The following is a 19,524-nucleotide window of genomic DNA, read 5'->3' on the forward strand; positions in this document are numbered from 1 at the left end:
GGCTACACTCCAATGATTCATGCATTAAGTAGAAGCCAGGGTGCCCAACTGCGTGGTCTACTTGGACAAAGTAGTAGTTTACAGTGACACATGGAAGGAGCATGTAGAACAATTGAGGAGTAATTTAAACAACTGCAGTTGACTGATTTAATCATTAATTTGGCCAAAAGCGAATTTACCAAAGCAAACGTGACGTGCCTCAGGCACATTGTGGGACAGGGATGAATAGAATGGCCAAGGCCAGGGTGTTACTAGATTTCCCGGTTCCCAAAATGAAACGGGAGATTATGAGGTTCCTAAGCATATGCGGGTTCTGTAAAACTTTGTATCTAACTTCTGTACCATAGCAGTACTTTTGACCAATGTATTGCGGTATGGCATGGTCTGCACAATGCTAAACCCCATTTGAGAAATTAAGCGCCATATTGGTAAGTGAACACTCCTCATTTTCCCAAACCTTTAAAATAGCCACAGATGCCAGTGACCTGTGGGTTGGAGCAGTATTACTACAGGATGACGAGTCAAGAATAGAGAGGCCAGTGGGACACTTTTAAGTCTGTGCCAAAGAAAGCCCTCCAGCATTGAGAAGGAAGCCTTAGCATTGCAACCCGCCCCTCAGCATTTTGAAGTTTATAACCGGCAGGATAAAAAGCAAAGCTCAGCCTATACTGATCATAACCCACTTCCATTTGTAGAAAAATTTAAAACCCGGAAAGCAAGATTATTCCATTGCAGTTTGTTCTTGCAACGGTTCAATCAAGAATTGTACATATTCCCGGAAGGGACAATATTATTGCAGATGCATTGCCACGGACTTAAATGTTGATAAGTGGCAGATATAGGAATTGGGGGACCTTTGGTAGTGGGAAAGGAAGGATGAATATATGTGTGTTTTATGTCACATATCTTGTGATGAAAAGTCCTTGCAATGATGTCGGATCCGTCTAAGGGGGAGGTATATAAAAGCCCTTCCTATGTATTTCCTTTGCTCCTGTTTTCTTTTCTTTGGTTGACTGATAATTGGAATGTACCTTTAAGCAGAGGACTCAAGCTGAAGCAGCTTGCTTGTCAGGACATCGTGTTCCGAGGTTTCATATTTTGGAGAGGAGAAACACTGTTGGGTGCCGAGTGAATCTTAGGAACTGGTTTGGAGGAAATCAGTTTGACTGGCTAACTGGCAACATGTGGGTTGGCCAGGGACAGTGTACTGCCTGACAACCATCAGTGATTGGTTCCTGCGTCATGCTTTCTGAGAGATCTGGCCAGAAGTGATTAGATCTTGGAAGGAGAAGGAATGATTTATCTGTCTCTCTCTCGCTGAAATAATTGCTTTATTGTTCTAAAACCAGTGAGTGCCTGGCTCACCCTTGTTGTAAACTTGAAATGATCCTCAAAGGAAGAGGAGCTGTGTCTCTTCTCTCTCTGCTGCCAGTTGCCTGCTGTCTCTGTGAGTCTGCAGTGAAGATCATTACAAGCTGAAGAAAAAGAAAGCACCCATCTGAAGGCCGAACCTTGAGAAAGAAACTAACTGGAAGACAGCCATCTGAATCAAAGGTCCTTTATCCTTTTATTTCATTAATATTTTCTTTCCCTCTCAACCATTCTTTTCTGTGTGTGTGCACAGGGAGAGTGGGGGTAGTTAGAAAGGGGAGAGGTGTTCAGATAGTCGATAGCTAGTTATATATTTTGCCTATTTAATTATAATTACTGTTAATAATAAAATAATAAAAGGTTGTCTTTCCATTTCACAAACCTGGTGACTGAAGTCAATTTAACAGCCAAAGACATGTGCATTAAAATAACATCTAATTTCACTTGTGTTGTGGCTCCGGAACCAGTGGGGCTGGACTAGCCCGGGGGGAGGGGGGGGGGGGGGGGGGGGGCGTTACGCACGGTTGAACAGTGGTTAGCACTGCTACCTCACAGCTCAAGGGTCACGGGTTCAATCCCAGCCTAGGGTGTAGAGTTTGCACGATCCTCCCCGTGTCTATGTGGGTTTCATTCGGGTGCTCCGGTTTCCTCCCACAGTCCAAAGATGTGCAGGTTAGGTGGATTGGCCATGCTAAGCTGCCACTTAGTGTCCAAAAGGTTAGCTGGGGTTAGTACGTTTTGGGGATAGGGTGGAGGCGAGCGCTTAAGTAGGATGCTCTATCCAAGGGCCGGTGCAGATACAATGGGCTGAATGACCTCCTTCTGTACTGTAAATTCTATGAATATGCTACCCCCCATGCCATATAGATCATAGAATTTACAGTGCAGAAGGAGGCCATTTGGCCCATCGAGTCTGCACCGGCTCTTGGAAAGAGCACCCTACCCAAGTTCAACACCTCCACCCTATCCCAATAACCCAGTAACCCCACCCAACACTAAGGGCAATTTTGGACACTACGGGCAATTTATCATGGCCAATCCACCTAACCTGCACATCATTGGACTGTGGGAGGAAACTGGAGCACCAGGAGGAAACCCACGCACACACGGGGAGGATGTGCAGACTCCGCACAGACAGTGACCCAAGCCAGAATCGAACCTGGGACCCTGGAGCAGTGAAGCCATTGTGCTATCCACAATGCTACCGTGCTGCCCTCTTATCTTGTCTAGTAAACTTTCATGTGGTACCTTATCAAATGTCTTTTGAATATCCAAATACACCACATCTGTTGGTTCCCCTCCATCCACTTTGAATGGTACTTCATCAAAAATCTCCAACAGATTAGATAATGATGATTTCCCACTCACAAAACCATAGGCAGCTTTAGAAATGCATCACAGGGTAATTTACTTTCACCTGGGAGTTTTCATCTTGGTTTAATTGTTGGCTTAGCATCTCATCTGAAAGAGGTGGCCAGCAGCAAAACGCAGCAGATGCTCAATATTTCATTGAAGTGAATCCATTGCATTGCTGAGCAACTTTTAGGGGGCCGGCAGGGTGGTCCAGGGGGTCAGTGTCACACCCAATGCCTGTCAGAGATAGCGTGGTGAGCCACGTATGGCTGTTGTATATATTATTGTATTTACTCAATGTTACTGTTGTTGTGTTGATGTTGTTGTTGGCTGTTGTTGTTTACCACCGGACATGGTAAAGCGCTCTTCCCTCCGGGTCCTCACCGTCTCACAAGTCATATCCCTAGCTTCCAGATCACACTTCGTGCAGATCCGGGGGTGCTACACCGCCAACCTGGCAATACAGGGCGTAGAATATGCCAATTTCAAACTCTGCGTCCTCCCCCATCTCTGCGCCCCTCCCCTAGTGGGTTTAGACTTTCAGTGCAACCTCCGTAGTCTAACCCTGAAGTTCTGGGGACCCCCGACCCCTCTCACCGTCTGTAGCCTCGCGACCCTGAAGGTCGCCCCTCCCTCGCTCTTCACGAACCTCACCCCAGACTGTAAGCCCATCACCACCTGGAGCAGACGATACAGTGCTCACGACAAGGCCTTCATCAGATCAGAGGTCCAGCAACTCCTGAGGGAAGGGATCATTGAGGCCAGTAATAGCCCCTGGAGAGCACAAGTGGTGGTCGTCAGGACCGGGGAGAAACACCGGACGGTCATCGACTACAGGCAGATGATCAACCGGTACACGCAGCTCGATGCGTACCCCCTCCCGTGCATATCTGACATGGTCAATCAGATTGCGCAGTATCAAGTCTTCTCTACGGTGGACTTGAATTCCGTGTAGCACCAGCTCCCTACCCGGCGGGAGGACCACCAATACACTGCTTTTGAGGCAGATGGCCGTCTCTTCCATTTCCTCAGGGTCCCCTTCGGCGTCACCAATGGGGTTTTGGTCTTCCAACGAACGATAGACCAAATGGTCGACCAGTACGGGCTGCGGGCCATGTTCCCGTACTTGGATAATATTACCATCTTCGGCCATGACCTGCAGGACCACGACGCCAACCGTCAAAAATTCCTCCGCACCGCCCAACTCCTTAATTTGACATATAATAAGGAGAAATGCGTTTTCCGCACAACCCGGCTCGCCATCCTCGGCTCTGTCGTGAAAAACGGAGTCCTAAGGCCTGACCCCGAACACACGCCCCCACCTGCAACTCCCCTTCCCCCATTGCCCCAAGGCCCTGAAAAGGTGCTTGGGGTTCTTCTCCTACTATGTCCAGTGGGACCCCAACTACGCGGATAAAGCCCTCCCACTCATTAAGTCCACCACTTTTCCCCTGACGGCTGAGGCCCGCCTAGCCTTTAACTGCATCAGATCCGAAATTGCCAAGGCCACAATGCACGCCCTGGACAAATCCATCACATTCCAGGTGGAAAGCAATGCGTCTGACTTTGCCCTGGCAGCCACTCCTAACCAGGCAGGGAGGCCTGTCGCCTTTTTGTCCCGTACCCTCCATGCCTCCGAAATTCGACACTCCTCTGTTGAAAAGGAGGCGCAAGCCATTGTGGAAGCTGTGCAGCACTGGAGGCGTTACCTGGCCGGCAGGAGATTCACTCTCCTCACAGACCAACGGTTGGTTGCCTTCATGTTCAACACACAGCGGGGCAAAATTAAGAACGACAAGATTTTATGGTGGAGGATCGAGCTCTCCACCTATAACTACGACATCTTGTATTGTCGTGGGAAGCTCAATGAGCCCCCAGATGAGTTGTCCCGTGGCACCTGCGCCAACGCGCAGGCTGACCGGTTATGGACTATCCACAGCGACCTCTGTCACCCGGGGGTCACCCAGCTTCTCCACTTTGTCAAGGCCCGTAACCTGCCCTACTCCACAGAGGAGGTCAGGGCCATGACCAGAGGCTGCCAAGTCTGTGCGGAGTGCAAGCCAGACAACACCCACCTGGTGAAGGCTTCCCGCCCTTTTGAACACCTCAGTTTTCAAAGGGCCACTCCCCTCCACTGATCGTAACGTGTACTTTCTCAACGTTGTTGATGAGTACTCACGTTTTCCTTTTGCCATCCCATGCCCTGACATGGCCTCTGCCACAGTCATCAAGGCCCTGTGCAGCATCTTCATCCTGTTTGGTTTCCCCACTTATATTCACAGTGATCGGGGATCCTCGTTCATGAGCGACGAACTGCGTCAGTACCTGCTCAGTAAGGGCATCGCCTCGAGCAGGACTACCAGCTACAACCCCAGGGGAAACGGGCAGGTGGAGAGGGAGAATGCTACGGTCTGGAGGGCAGTCCTTCTGGTCCTACGGTCTAGAAGTCTCCCAGTCGCCCGCTGGCAGGAGGTCCTCCCTGACGCGCTCCACTCCATCCGGTCACTGTTGTGTACTGCCCACTAACGAGACCCCTCACAACCGTCTATTTGTCTTTCCCAGGACATCGATCTCTGGGGTCTCGCTTCCTACCTGGCTCATGACTCCTGGGCCGGTCCTCCTCCTGAAGCACATGAGGAGCCATAAGGCCGACCCCTTAGTTGAGAGGGTTCACCGCCTCCATGCGAACGCTCAGTACGCATACGTGACACACCGCAACGGGCGGCAGGACACAGTCTCCCTCAGGGACCTGGGCCCGGCCGGTACCCCTACGCCCACCATCACCTCACCGCTTCCTTCTACCTCCCCATCTACCCCATCAACTCCGAAGTTCATTAGCACCGCCCCTGCGCCGTCATCCTGTCCGGGACCCTGTTGTGAGGACGACGTGCTCCCGGAGTCAAAGGTCTCGATGCCAGTGCCTACACTGCACAAACTCACTTATTGAGTTTTTTGAGAAGGTGACCAAACAGGTGGACAAGGGTAAAGAGGGTAAAGCAGTTGATGTGGTGTATATGGATTTCAGTAAAGCGTTTGATAAGGTTCCCCACAGTAGGCTATTGCAGAAAATACAGAGGCATGGATTCAGGGTGATTTAGCAGTTTGGATCAGAAATTGGCTCGCTGTAAGAAGACAGAGGGTGGTGGTTGATGGGAAATGTTCAGCCTGGAGTTCAGTTACTAGTGGTGTACCACAAGGATCTGTTTTGGGGCAACTGCTGTTTGTTATTTTTATAAATGACCTGGAGGGCGTAGAAGGATGGGTGAGTAAATTTGCAGATGACACTAAAGTGGCTGGAGTTGTGGACAGTCCGGAAGGATGTTGCAAGTTACAGAGGGACATAGATAAGCTGCAGAGCTGGGATGAGAGGTGGCAAATGGAGTTTAATGCAGAAAAGTGTGAGATGATTCATTTTGGAAGGAGTAACAGGAATACAGAGTACTGGGCTAATGGTAAGATTCTTGGTAGTGTGGATGAGCAAAGAGATCTCGGTGTCCAGGTACATAGATCCCTGAAGTTGCCACCCAGGTTGATAGGGTTGTTAAGAAGGCGTACGGTGTGTTAGTTTTTATTGGTAGAGGGATTGAGTTTTGGAGCCATGAGGTCATGTTGCAGCTGTACAAAACTCTGGTGCGGCCGCATTTGGAGTATTGCCTGCAGTTCTGGTCGCTGCATTATAGGAAGGATGTGGAAGCATTGGAAAGGGTGCAGAGGATATTTGCCAGGATGTTGCCTGGTATGGAGGGAAGATTTTATGAGGAAAGGCTGAGGGACTTGAGGCTGTTTTCGTTAGAGAGAAGAAGGTTAAGAGGTGACTTAATTGAGGCATACAAGACGATCAGAGGATTAGATAGGGTGGATGGCGATGGCTAGCACGAGGTGCTAGCTTTAATTTGAGGGGAGATAGATATAGGACAGATGTCAGAGGTAGGTTCTTTACTCAGAGAGTAGTAAGGGCGTGGAAAGCCCTGCCTGCAACAGTAGTGGATTCGCCAACATTAAGGGCATTTAAATGGTCATTGGATAAACATATGGATTGTAAGGGAATAGTGTAGATGGGCTTTAGAGTGGTTTCACAGGTCGATGCAACATCGAGGGCCGAAGGGCCTGTACTGCGCTGTAATGTTCTATATTCTATGTTCTATCAATCAGGAACCAGAAGTCTCAATTCCTGATGTTTTTTGAGCACTAATCACAACATCTGGCTTAATGCTCAACATTAGTAGTTTGCTTCAAATACAATCCTGGCTTCCTTTCCCAGTGTCTGGTTTCAGGTACCTATCATGCAAAGTGTATCCCGCATGGGAATGACTCAGTCACAACACTTCCCCCAAGCAAAGTAAAACAAATCTCTGCAGCAATTCAAATAGACTCTGCTTTGCTTTCACAGTGATCAGATGCATCGAGGCTGCCAAGACTGAGACAATTGTTGAACAGTGGCGGGGATGTGAGCAGCAGATTCAGAAATCATTACACACAAACCTTTTAATATTCCATTATTCTACGAAACATATTTCCATGTACTCCAAAATAAAACTAAAGTCACTAAAGTGTCAGCGATTAGTCACTGTTGTAAGATATGGAACAAAGTAGCCACTTTGTTAATAATTAGGCTCCACAGACAAAAATGTGGCAATGACCAGATAGTAGAGATCTTTGTTAAGAGTTAGTTATTGACCAGGGTACAAGAGAGAGTTCCCCTGCTCAGACCATTAGGAGTTTGAAGCAGGTCAGGATTACTGTGAAGCAGGCCGGGAAGAGGGTGCAATAGGTCAGGATCACTTTGAAGCAGACCGGGAGGAGAGTTCAGCAGGTCAGGATCACTATGACTCAGACCGGGAGGAGTATACAGTACATCAGGATCACTGTGAAACAAACGGGGAGGGGGGGCGGGGTGGTAAAGCAGGTCAGTATCACTGTAAAACAGATCCGGAGCGTTGTGAAGCAAGTCAGTATCAGCGTGAAACAGATCAGTATCACTGTGAAGCAGACCGGGAGGAGTGCGAAGCTGGTCAGGATCACTGTGAAACAAACTGGGAGGAGTGCAAAGCAGGTCAGAATCGCTCTGAAGCAAGAGGGAGGGGTGTGAAGCAAATCAGGATCACTGTGAAAGAGACCAGGAGGAAATTGAAGCAAATCAGTTTCACTGTGAAGCAGATTGGGAGGGTGTGAAGCAGGTCAGGATCAGTGTGAAGCAGATCGGGAGGAGTATGAAGCAGGCCAGGATCACTGAAAGCAGACTTGGAGGGGTGTGAAGTAGGTCAGGATCAGTGTGAAGCAGATCAAGATGAATATGAAGCAGGTTCGAATCTGTGAAAAGACAAGGCGGGGTGTAAAACTGGTCAGGATCACTTGTGAAACAGATAGTGAGGAGTGTAAAGCAAGTCAGAATCACTGTGAAGCAGACTGGGAGGAGAGTGAAGCAGGTCAGGATCATGGTGACGCAGAGAGTGAGGAGTGTGAAGCAAGTCAGGATCACTGTGAAACCGACCGGGAGGAATGTGAAGCAGGTCAGGATCATGGTGCTGCACAGAGTGAGGAGTGTGAAGCAAGTCAGGTTCACTGTGAAGCAGACCGGGAAGAGTGTGAAGCAAGTCAGGATCACTGTGAAGCAGACCGGGAGGAGTGTGAAGCAGGTCAGGATTACTGTGAAGCAGACCGGGAGGAATGTGAAACAGGTCAGGATTACTTGTGAACTAGACAGTGAGGAGTGTGAAGCGAGTCAGGATCACTGTGAAGCAGACCGGATGGAGTGTGAAGCAGGTGAGGTTCAGTGTAACGCAGACCAGAAGGAGTGTCCCTTTACGATGAGGGCAGGGTCGAGGGTACCATTAAGAGGAAATCATGGGTTTGAGCCAGTGAGGATGGATGCGAGGTTCTGGGCATGGGAGGAGAAAGGGATCTGTTTTTGAAGGGGCGATTCGCAAGCTTGACAGAGTTGAGGGTGAAGTATGGGTTCCAGCGTGAGTAGAGTGTGCAGGTATATCCAGGTGCGGAATTTTGGAAGAAAGGTCTTCCCGAACTTTCCAGTGGCACCATCCACCTCGTTGTTGGAGGAGGTGCTGTGTGTGGGGGTCTGGAGAGTGGGGTAGTTTCAGCAAAATACGGTAGGATTATGGAGGAGGACAAGGAGTCCATGGAAAGGATTAAGGCCAAATGAGAGGAAGAGCTGGGGGTGCGTTTAGAGGAAGGATAGTGCTGCAAAGGGTTAATGCCTCGACCTCATGCATGAGGCTGGGATTGATTCAATTAAATGTGGTGTACAGGCCGCACATAACAAAGGCAAGGGTGAACCAGCTGTTTGGGCAGCATGGTAGCACAAGTGATTAGCATGGTGGCTTCACAGCACCAGAGTCCCAGGTTCAATTTCCTGCTGGGTCACTGTCTGTGCGGAGTCTGCACGTTCTCCCCATGTCTGCATGGGTTTCCTCCGGGTGCTCCGGTTTCCTCCCACAGTCCAAAGACGTGGAGGTTAGGTGGATTGGCCATGATAAATTGCCCTTCGTGACCAAAAAGGTTAGGAGGGGTTATTGGGTTACAGGGATAGGGTGGAAGTGAGGGCTTAAGTGGGTCGGTGCAGACTCGATGGGCCAAGTGGCCTCCTTCTGCATTGTATGTTCTATGTTCTATGAGGGGGTGGAGGCTAGTGGTGAGCGGTCCTGCCGAAGTTGGAAAAATTTTGGGGGTTGTTTTTCAGCACAATGTCTGAGGTCCTGCATGTGGATTTGGAGCCGGGTCCCTTATTTGGGATGTCAGATCTGCCGAAACTGCAGACAGGTGCGGGAGCAGGTGTTTTAGCCTTTACCTCATTGATTATTCGAAGGTGTGTCCTGTCATGGTGGAAGTCAGCTTCTCCCCTCTGTATCTCGGCATGACTGGGGGATCTAATGGAGTTCATGTATTTGGAGAAGGTGAAATGCTCTCTGAGAGAGGCAGATGAGGGCTTCCACCATAGATGGGGGATGGGATTCTCCGATCGCCGATGCCAAAATTGCGTTCGGTGATCGGACGGAGAATCCCTTTTCCGCCGGAATTGGGGGGCGGTGCCGTTTTTGCGATTTTCCATCCCAGGTTTAAAAAATTGAAATTGTGGCGCAGTGGTTAGCATTGCTGCCTCACGGCACTGAGGTCCCAGGTTCGATCCTGGCTCTGGGTCACTGGGCGTGTGGAGTTTGCACATTCTCCCCGTGTTTGCGTGGGTTTCGCCCCCACAATCGAAAAGGGTAGGGTAGGTGGATTGGACGTGCTGAATTGCCCCTTACAAAAAGAAAAAAAATGAATAAAAAATTGAAATTGAAATTGAACATCACCTGGAAATTTCCCATGGGTTTGGGGACAAGGAGTGGGTGAAATTCTCTGGATCTCCCATCAATTAGAAGAAACGTGCAAAAGGCTAATGGCGGCTGCCTGGCATGGCGCTCCACTGACTTGCTAAGTTAGACATGTGGGATATCCACATTATCCATGTGGGATATCACTCCCCTTTTGTTTCTTATTGTGTATCCATTCATTATCCTGGTGAGATAAATAAATAAATTAAAGATTATCCTAAATTGGGGGAGATGGTGACGTGGTGGGTCACGTCAGGGACCATTAATCCAGAGGTCCAGGTTAATGTTCTGGGGACATGGGTTCAAATCCGTCCCGGCAGCTGGTGGAAGTTAAATGCAAAGAATAAATCTGGATTATAAAGCTGGTCTCAGTGATAGTGGCCATGAAGCTATCATCAATTTTCATCAAGATCCTTGGTTCACTACTGTCCTGCAGGGAAGGAAATCTGCCGTCCTTACCTGATCTAGCCTACATATGGCTCACACTGCAATGTGGTTGACTCTTAACTGCCCGCTGATCAGGCCACTCAGTTAAAGGGCAATTAGGGATAGACAACAAATGTTTGCTCTGCCAGTGACACCCACCTCCCATGAAAGAAGAAAGAAAGAGAGCAGTTGAAATGTGAAATATTGCTTTTAAATCGGAACTGGAATAGGCCATTTGGCCCCTTGAGCCTACTCTGCTTTCAATTAGATGATGGCTGATATGCACCTCAACCTTATTTGCCCACCGAGACCCTTATCCAACAAAAATCTATCTTTCTCAGGCTTGAAAGTTCCAGTTGTTCAAGCGAACTTCTGGGTGAGAGAATTTACCATTTCTAATACTCTGTGTGTGGAAATAGTACTTCCTGATTTCTTTCATATACAGTCTGCCTCTAATTTTGCTAATATAACCCCTTGCTGTTGATCTATGATTCCCCCTGGTGGTCAGGATAGTTTTTCAATATCTTTCTGACAAATTCTTTTAACATTTTAAAACTCCTTGGACAGATCGCGCCATAATCTTCGAAGCTGAGAATACAAGCCAATGCCTTGATGTTTGGGTCAACCGTTGATTGATTAACCTTGGATGACTAACTATTGTTATCTCGCTTCTATCACACCTAACTAGGAATGAGAAACTGACATTACTGAAGTATAGAAGACACAGGGCCTGCTAATGGTCCAAAGGTCCAAATTGCATCATGGTTTCTATTCTCTTCCCAGAATCCAGCCTGAAAGGCTACACACATATTATATCCGTGGCGTCAGGATTGTATGTATAGAGGGCAGCACGGTGGCCTAGTGGTTAGCACAGCTGCCTCACGGCGCTGATGTCCCAGGTTCGATCCCGGCTCTGGGTCACTGTCCATGTGGAGTTTGCACATTCTCCCCGTGTTTGCGTGAGTTTCGCCCCCACAACCCAAAAATGTGCAGAGTAGGTGGATTGGCCGCACTAAATTGCCCCTTAATTGGAAAAAATAATTGGGTAATCTAAATTTATAAAAGGATTGTATGTATAGTACTGACGTGATGGGTGCAATGTGCAGGTATCTTTGAGTCTGACTCTCCACAAAAAATCATTATTCTCTCAATTGTTTGCGGAAATTGGTTTTTAATCAGTTTAATAGCTGAAAAGAAAGGTCCTGGATTTTAATCAGCGAAAATCAATTAAATGATAATACTCAAGTGCAACCCGAACCCAGTGTACTTGCCTAAAACTCATTAGAACCAAGTTGTGTTCATGTTTTGTGGTATATCTTATCCCTCACTGATGTTTCCCAATAGCCTTGGTTTAAACACATTAGCCTTGATCTTCCGGTGACATTAACAATCTGTGGTAACTTGACCACAAAAAGGTAGCTGAACACGTTGTGAAAATTAAATCTTCTTTGCCGAAACAGCAGTACTGCACGGATTTAGATACTAGCTGCAGTTATACACAATTATACGGTCAGCATGGTAGCATAGTGGTAAGCACAGTTGCTTCACAGCTTCATGGTCCCAGGTTCAATTCCCGGCTTGGGTCACTGTCTGTGCGGTGTCTGCACATTCTCCCCATGTCTGCATGGGTTTCCTCCGGGTGCTCCCGTTTCCTCCCACAGTCCAAAGATGTGCAGGATAGGCGGATTGGCCATGCTAAATTGCCCTTAGTGTCCAAAACGATTGGGTGGGGTTACTGGATTACAGGGAAAGGGTAGAGGTGTGGGTTTAGGTAGGGTGCATTTTCCAGGTGCTGGTGCAGACTCAATTGGCCGAATGGCCTCCTTCTGCACTGTAAATTCTATGATTCTATACACAAGCTCCTTGGGTCGATATCTGAAACCCGCGCAATCTCATGCTACCGATGATATCACATGCACATGCTTACACTTATTAAAGACATCCATGTGCATAATCAAATAGGAAGATACTTACTACAACACTTGTCCCCCCTTGAATTTTAATCCCCCTTGAGGAAAGAAACATTATAACACAAATGTCTCAGTTATACATCAGTCTTTCAGGAACTTTGCGACTATGTTGTGATCTGCGTAGAACCACTGGTGACTCAGTAGACCCTGGTGAATCTTGGCTCAGTTGAGCTGAACTTATGGGTGCAAAAAGTAGATTGGGTGTCAGTGAAAGAATGTCGCTCAACCTCTCCCTGAGTAGAGTCCACTGGATGCCACTGAGTAACAGGAATCACTTCCTGTCGAATTTCCACAGCGGCATTTCCTTCTGCCGTGTGATCTCGAAGTTCCATTAGTTAGTTTCACCACTAACTGGCCCGCTTTGGTTCAGAATAACTCCAAGCTGCCATTGTTGGCTACTGCTGTAATTCCTTCCATCGCCAGTCATTTGGATTGAAGTGCCTCTCCTTCTGCTTTTCCTATCTCCTTCCCGTTCTCGGTCTGACATCTGGATGTAGCAGATCCAGGTGAGACTTTGGCTTCCTAACCATTAACATTGCAGCCGGTGAGAGTCGTGTTGTCGTTCATGGCATGCTACAGGAACAAGAATAGTGAAAGCAAAGTATCCCCTGTCATCCTCTTCAGTCCTTCTTTCAGAGCCTGTCCATTTCACTATGCTAAACCATTCGATGATGGGTAAAAAGAAGCAGTATACAAATGGCCTATTCCATTTCTTTGCATAAACTCTTGGAAGCAAATCACTCATGACCATTGTCCAGAAACAAAAGAATCCGGTAAGCCGTGGGTTGCCAAAATTTGGCGTAGCATCTCTATCGCAATGGGAGATGTAATGTTATTTATGGTGTGCACACTTATGGTGTGCACCTCTAACCACTTAGAATGTGCATCCATGTTGACTGGAAACAGATAACCCATACGAAGTCCTGCAAAGTCCACATGAAATCTAGACCATGGTTCGGTCAGGTGGCATCTTCTTTTGGTTATCTGATACACAGAACAAAATTTCACCTTGCTCTCCAAGTCCTGATCCATAATAGGCCACCAAACGAACGACCTTGCAAAACTTTTCATTCATGAATTTAATCTGTGACTTACGAGCAACCAGGGGGTGGGACAACCACTCTAGACTCTGAAAGAATGCAACCATCCTGCACACTCAGCTCATCTTTGCGTGTTGCATATGGTATCAGTTCCTCAAGCTCTATAGCAGATGAACCCTGCAAAAATAATCTTCTCATCCTAGGCAAGACAGGATCCCTCCCCATCCATTGTTTAATCTGATGGCATTCACAGGGGAATATGAAAGACTCTCAAGCAAGAAAATTGTCATGGAGGAAATACCGTCTTGGTTGCCATGACAGATAAAGGAAGACAACTCAGCACATCTGCGTTGCATTGTCCTTCTCTGCCCTGCACATGATGTTGTACTGATAAGCTGGCACAGTAAGAAGTCTTACAACACCAGGTTAAAGTCCAACAGGTTTGTTTCAAACACGAGCTTTCGGAGCACGGCTCCTTCTTCAGATGAATTCACCTGAAGAAGGAGCCGTGCTCCGAAAGCTCGTGTTTGAAACAAACCTGTTGGACTTTAACCTGGTGTTGTAAGACTTCTTACTGTGCTCACCCCAGTCCAACGCCGGCATCTCCACATCATGATAAGCTGGCAGTGTGAGTGCCCAGGGCAGTAATCTCACCAAGGCCATGGGAGGAATGCATCTGGACTCACTAAAAAGGCTCATCAATGGCTTATGGTCTGTACATGGTGTGAAAAAATACCCATAGAGGTACTGATGAAACCATGTCACGACGGAAGCAATGGCTAGACCATTCTTGTCTAGTTGCAAATATCCCTCCTCTGCTTTTGTCTACATTCGTGATACAAATCCAATGGGGTTTTCTAACCTGTCCTATTTCAGGTGGGAGAGCACTGTCCCGGTGTCGAAAGGGAAAGTGTCAGATGACAGAATGAGCTCTCTGCCCTGTTCAAAGTGAACCAGCAGATCAGCTGGATTGTAGGAGTGCTTAGACATCCTTGAAAGCTTTCTCTTGTGCTGGCCTCTACTTCCATTTGGTCTCTTTGTGGAGTAATAATAATAATAATAATAATCGCTTATTGTCACAAGTAGGCTTCAATGAAGTCACTGTGAAAAGCCCCTAGTCGCCACATTCTGGCACCTGTTTGGGGAGACCGGTACGGGAATTGTACCTGCGCTGCTGTCTTATTCTGCATTACAAGCCAGCTGTTTAGCCCACTGTGTTAAACCAGCCCCTGAGTAGCAGAGACAGTGGTGCCAACACTGTTGAAAGGTCTGGCAGAAATTCACGTCATAGTTCACTGAGCCCAGAAATGGTCTGAGCTCGGACACATTCTTGGAATTTGGAGCTTCGTTGATAGCTCGAACCTTTTTCTCCACATGGACAGACCCTGCACTGTGCTTCTATGACCCAGATATTCTACGCTCAGGAAAATGCATTTGCTACGCTTCAGACGCAGGCCAGCCTCTGAAAATTTATTCAACATTTGATCCAGGTTGTTGATGTACTCCTCCTCAGTTTCCCGTCCAAATAAACTGTCACACAGGGAATCCACTGCAACAGGTTGTCCATTGTCCTTTGAAAAATCGCTACACTGGAACAAAGCCTTGTGGTTGCCGGTGGTGACATACTGTTTTAATTCCTCCTCTAATAAGAGCTGCTGGTAGGCTTTACTCATGTCAAGTTTTGAAAACACCTTGCCTCATGCAACGGTTGAAAACAGATCTTCAACCCTCGGCAACGGGTAAGCATCCATCTTGGAAACCTGATTGATGATAAGTATGCAATCCGCACCTACGAGCACAGTAATATTACTTTTAAGAACTGGTACAACTAGAGCTGTCCAATGAGAAAACTGAAGGGGCTCAATGATTGCTAGCATTTGCATGTACCCTAACTCCTCGTCCACTTTGCCTTTCAGTTGGAGGCACTGTCCTTGGCTTGAGAAAGCGCGTAATAGCCTGAGGATCTCGAAATAACCAGTGTAGTGCCACAATGTACCCAGTTCAACTTTAGAAACCTCAGGGTATTCCTGAATGACCATCTCTGTCACTTTGGTGTTCTTTTTCTCACCCAGTTCAACTGAAATTTCCTGAGCCAGTTACACCCGAGTAGACTAGGCCTTTTACTACCAGGAGCCATGCTCTTGCTTCTTGGATGTTGTGTGCAATGTCCACCTCTAATGCTTCAAGTAATAATAATAATAAGAATCTTTATTAGTGTCACAATAGGCTTACATTACACTGCAATGAAGTTACTGTGAAAATACCCTTGTCGCCACACTATGGGGCCTGTTTGGGTACACTGAGGGAGAATTTAGAATGTCCAATTCACCTAACAAACATGTCTATCGGGACTTGCGGGAGGAAACTAGAGCACCCAGAAAAAATCCCGCGCAGACCCATGGAGAACTTGCAGACAGTGAGCCAAGCCAGGAATCGAACTTGGGACCCTGGTGCTGTGAAGCAACAATGCTAACCACTGTAACCATAAGCCACCGTGCTGCCCATGTAATGGTATAGTAATGGTATAGTCTTGCCAGTGTATGTCCGAATGTTGATTCCTTCCTGAATAAGGGCTAGTGCCTTCTTAGAGCCTCAAATCCTCCCATAGGTCTCTTCACTGATGACAGATGCAGAAGCTCCTGTGTCCACCTCCAGCTCAAGTTTCTGTCCTTCAGCCTCCACTGTAGCATAGATATGCTCCAGGCGTACCTCACTCACATTGAACATGGTGTTGGAGTGACACTCTCCTCCTCTGTGCTTTCCAGGTGATGCGTAGCTGACTGAGGCTTCTTTGAATTTCCCTGCCCAGCCTTGGACTTACTCTTAGCACCCTGCACCTTTTAGCCAAATGTCCCTTTTTGTTGTAATTATGACAGACAACATCCATAATTTTTAGTGTGTGCCTCCACACCTGACAAATTGCACTGTTTTTGCTTTTGTGTTTGTTGGCTCTTTCCTTACTTGATGCACTGTATCCGACTATGCTAACTTCCTCATTGGCCTTTTGGATATTTTGCATTGTTGGCAGTTATTTCCATGCCTCGAGAAATGTCCAGAGGCTTCTTGAAAGTCAGTGTGGCATCTCCCAACAAGCAACACTGTATGCTGTCTTCATTAATGCCACCAATTAATCTGTCCCAGACCATATCCTCCAACGCTTCCCCAAACCCACAATGCTCAGAGAGTTGACGCAATTCAGCAACAACTCTGAATGCGCTGTCCTGCCTTATGAAAATGACTATGGAATTTAAAACATTGAACAACCACTGAGGGCTTAGGTTGTTGGTGATTCTGGATGAGTGCAACTAATTCTGTAAATGAAATGTCCCCCTGTTTCCTGCGGGTCGCTAATTTCCTCATCCACTTGTAAGTCTGCCCCACACACACTCAGGAAAATTGAGCACTATTTAGCCTCATCTACAATTCCATTTGCCATGCAAAAGTGTCGTAACCTTTCCACATACTCAGTCCAGTCTTCGTGCCCCTACACAAACTCATTGATAGTCCCGAACGTAGCCATGGTGCTGCTGATTCAATTTTTTTCCTGCCAGTAAACTCACAAAACTGCACCCCACCCCACCCACCCCTGGGATGGAGCGCCATCCACATTGCAAACTGGCTACTCACTATACAAAAGTTTGTGGCACCATGCTGCCCCTCAAATTTCTCTTGCCCTGTTTAATTCTCGTCGCCAAGATGTGGTAATTTGACCGCAAAAATCTTCTTTACTTATTAGAATGTTGAAATAATAGTACAAAATGGATTTAGAAACTAGTGGCAGTTACACACATCTGCAAACAAGTTCTTGGTGGTGATATCGAAAACCCACATAAGTCTGCGCTACCGATGATATCACACGTGTATGCTCACACTTGTTAAAGACATCCATACATATAATCATAAAGGAGGATGCTTACCATAACACTCTATAATGCATTAGCGGCTTAATAACCTCCCATGACATTCCTATCTATTATTTTAATCCAGATGCTAACCACTTAAAGTCCGAATAGACAGAGGGAATACATAGTACTTATCCATTGGTTTTGAACATTAATTTCAAGGCTATGATATTTAAGTTCAGGTGATTGAACTGTTATCACTCAGCCAAGCCTGTATGTAATACTGTACCCCGAGAGGAGACACAAGGTTCTGAGTGCATATTTTTTCCCCTCCAGTTTTCTTCTGTCGCTTCCTGAAGCCTCTGGCTCTTGATTCCATGGTTACCAGGGGCTCTTTGCTGCCTCATGACGGTGGATGCTTTTTGTCTGTGAATGTCCGATGAATCAACCGAAGGCCATCATAGTTAGCCCAACCTACATTTCTCATATCCACTTCAACTGATTTCGGGAGCAAAATCCCAATGCCTGGCTCATTTGGTAGCCCCGTCATCTCTAAGTAAGGTAGATGTCGGGGTCTTCCACTCCCCCTGAAGGCATGCGCCATGGCGTCAGGATGGGTGAGCTACAAAAAACACCATAAACATCATAGCAACCTGAAGATCCCGCCTGCCAACGACAAGCCACTTCCATTGCTGGAAGGTCGGAAAACCCGCCTGTGGGCTCACATTTCACTCGAGGAATTGAACACCTGTTTTAAGCTCAAATTTCAACAACAACTAATATATATATATATATATAGTGCTTCAATGTAACAAAACATTTCAAGGCACGTCACAAGAGCATTGTAAAACAAAGTATGAACCCGAGCCACGTAAGCAGATAGAAGGTCAGATTTTCTTTTTATTCATATGCGCAGGGAAGTAATTATCGTTTGATGTCGAGGTTATTAATCCATTCAACAGCTTCAGCCAACCCAATGGATGGATTTCTCAGGGCAGGAGTTCAGTAAATGAGCAATGTTCCGAATTGGATGACCACAGTCACAATCTGAGCTGTTCCTCACGTTCCACTGGTGGAGCAAGTGCCCAGTTTAATTTTATTTCAGATTTCAGCGTCCGCATTATTTTGCTTCCGTGTTAGTGCCTATGGAGTTGTTGGATTGTCATAAAAACCCAGCAGGTTCACTAATGTTGTTGGGGAAAGAAGCCTGCTGTCTTTACACAGTTCTGGCATACATCTAATTCTAAATCCCATATCAATGGAAGTGACTCTTAACCAGCCACTTGGTTACATCAAACTGCTGTTGGTTGTTCAAAAAGATCCTCGACAACCTTCTCAGGACAAGCAGAGATGAGCAATAAATGTTGCCCTTAGTAGCAATGTCCATATCACAAGAATTATTTAAGTCCGGAGAATCTAATGCCTGAGTACATCGTGAATAATCACTGACCTTAAGCGCAGGGCGGTACGGTAGCACAGTGGTTAACACTGTTGCTTCATAGCGACAGGCAACCAGGTTCGATTCCCGGCTTGGGTCACTGTCTGTGCGGAGTCTGCACGTTCTCCCCGTCTATGCATGGATTTCCTCCGGGTGCTCCCGTTTCCTCCCACAAGTCCCAAAAGACACGCTGTTGGATAATTTGGACATTCTGAATTCTCCCTCTGTGTACCCGAACAGGCGGCAGAATGTGGCGACTCGGGACTTTTCACAGTAACTTCGTTGCAGTGTTAATGTAAGCTTACTTGTGACAATAATGATTATTATTATGTTAAGAAAGCTGCAACCACATTTTATATTCTCTGTTCCTCATAAATTTATATCTGCAAGACAGGAAAATGTAGGTCGTGAATTGAGAAATGTATTATAAGTTTTAGACGGGATATAACCTCTGATGAGATTTTCAATGTAAATTAGTCTTACATTATGCAAGCATGGTTAATTCTGTTTGGAGTATACAGACAGTATATTTCTTTATTATCCTGGATAACCCCTGTGGAAGGGAAATTAATAACACTGCTTTTGAATGAAAATAAGTAGGTCAGGTAACATAAACAAAATACTGCTTAATACTTTGGTCTCGGCCTTATTATGATCACACATTGTCCTCCGAAAGATAACAAAATGTGTACTCGAATTGTTTTTAGCCAAGGGCAAGAACCTAGGTACTACGTATTTCATCTTATGTACTTT

At 46.7% G+C, this 19,524-nt stretch overlaps 1 long non-coding RNA gene across 2 annotated transcripts in view; it reads left to right on the forward strand.

Annotated features, from left to right (window-relative positions):
* Positions 1–1,241: 1,241 nt before the first annotated feature.
* The window catches only part of LOC119952349, a 48,473-nt gene continuing 30,190 nt past the window's right edge, over positions 1,242–19,524 (forward strand). For both annotated transcript variants that reach the window (XR_005457836.1, XR_005457837.1), the window contains exon 1: positions 1,242–1,554. This is a non-coding gene — a long non-coding RNA (uncharacterized LOC119952349). The remainder of the gene's footprint in view (positions 1,555–19,524) is intronic.

Source organism: Scyliorhinus canicula, chromosome 17, assembly GCF_902713615.1.
Source record: "Scyliorhinus canicula chromosome 17, sScyCan1.1, whole genome shotgun sequence".
Taxonomy (NCBI): Eukaryota; Metazoa; Chordata; class Chondrichthyes; order Carcharhiniformes; family Scyliorhinidae; genus Scyliorhinus; species Scyliorhinus canicula.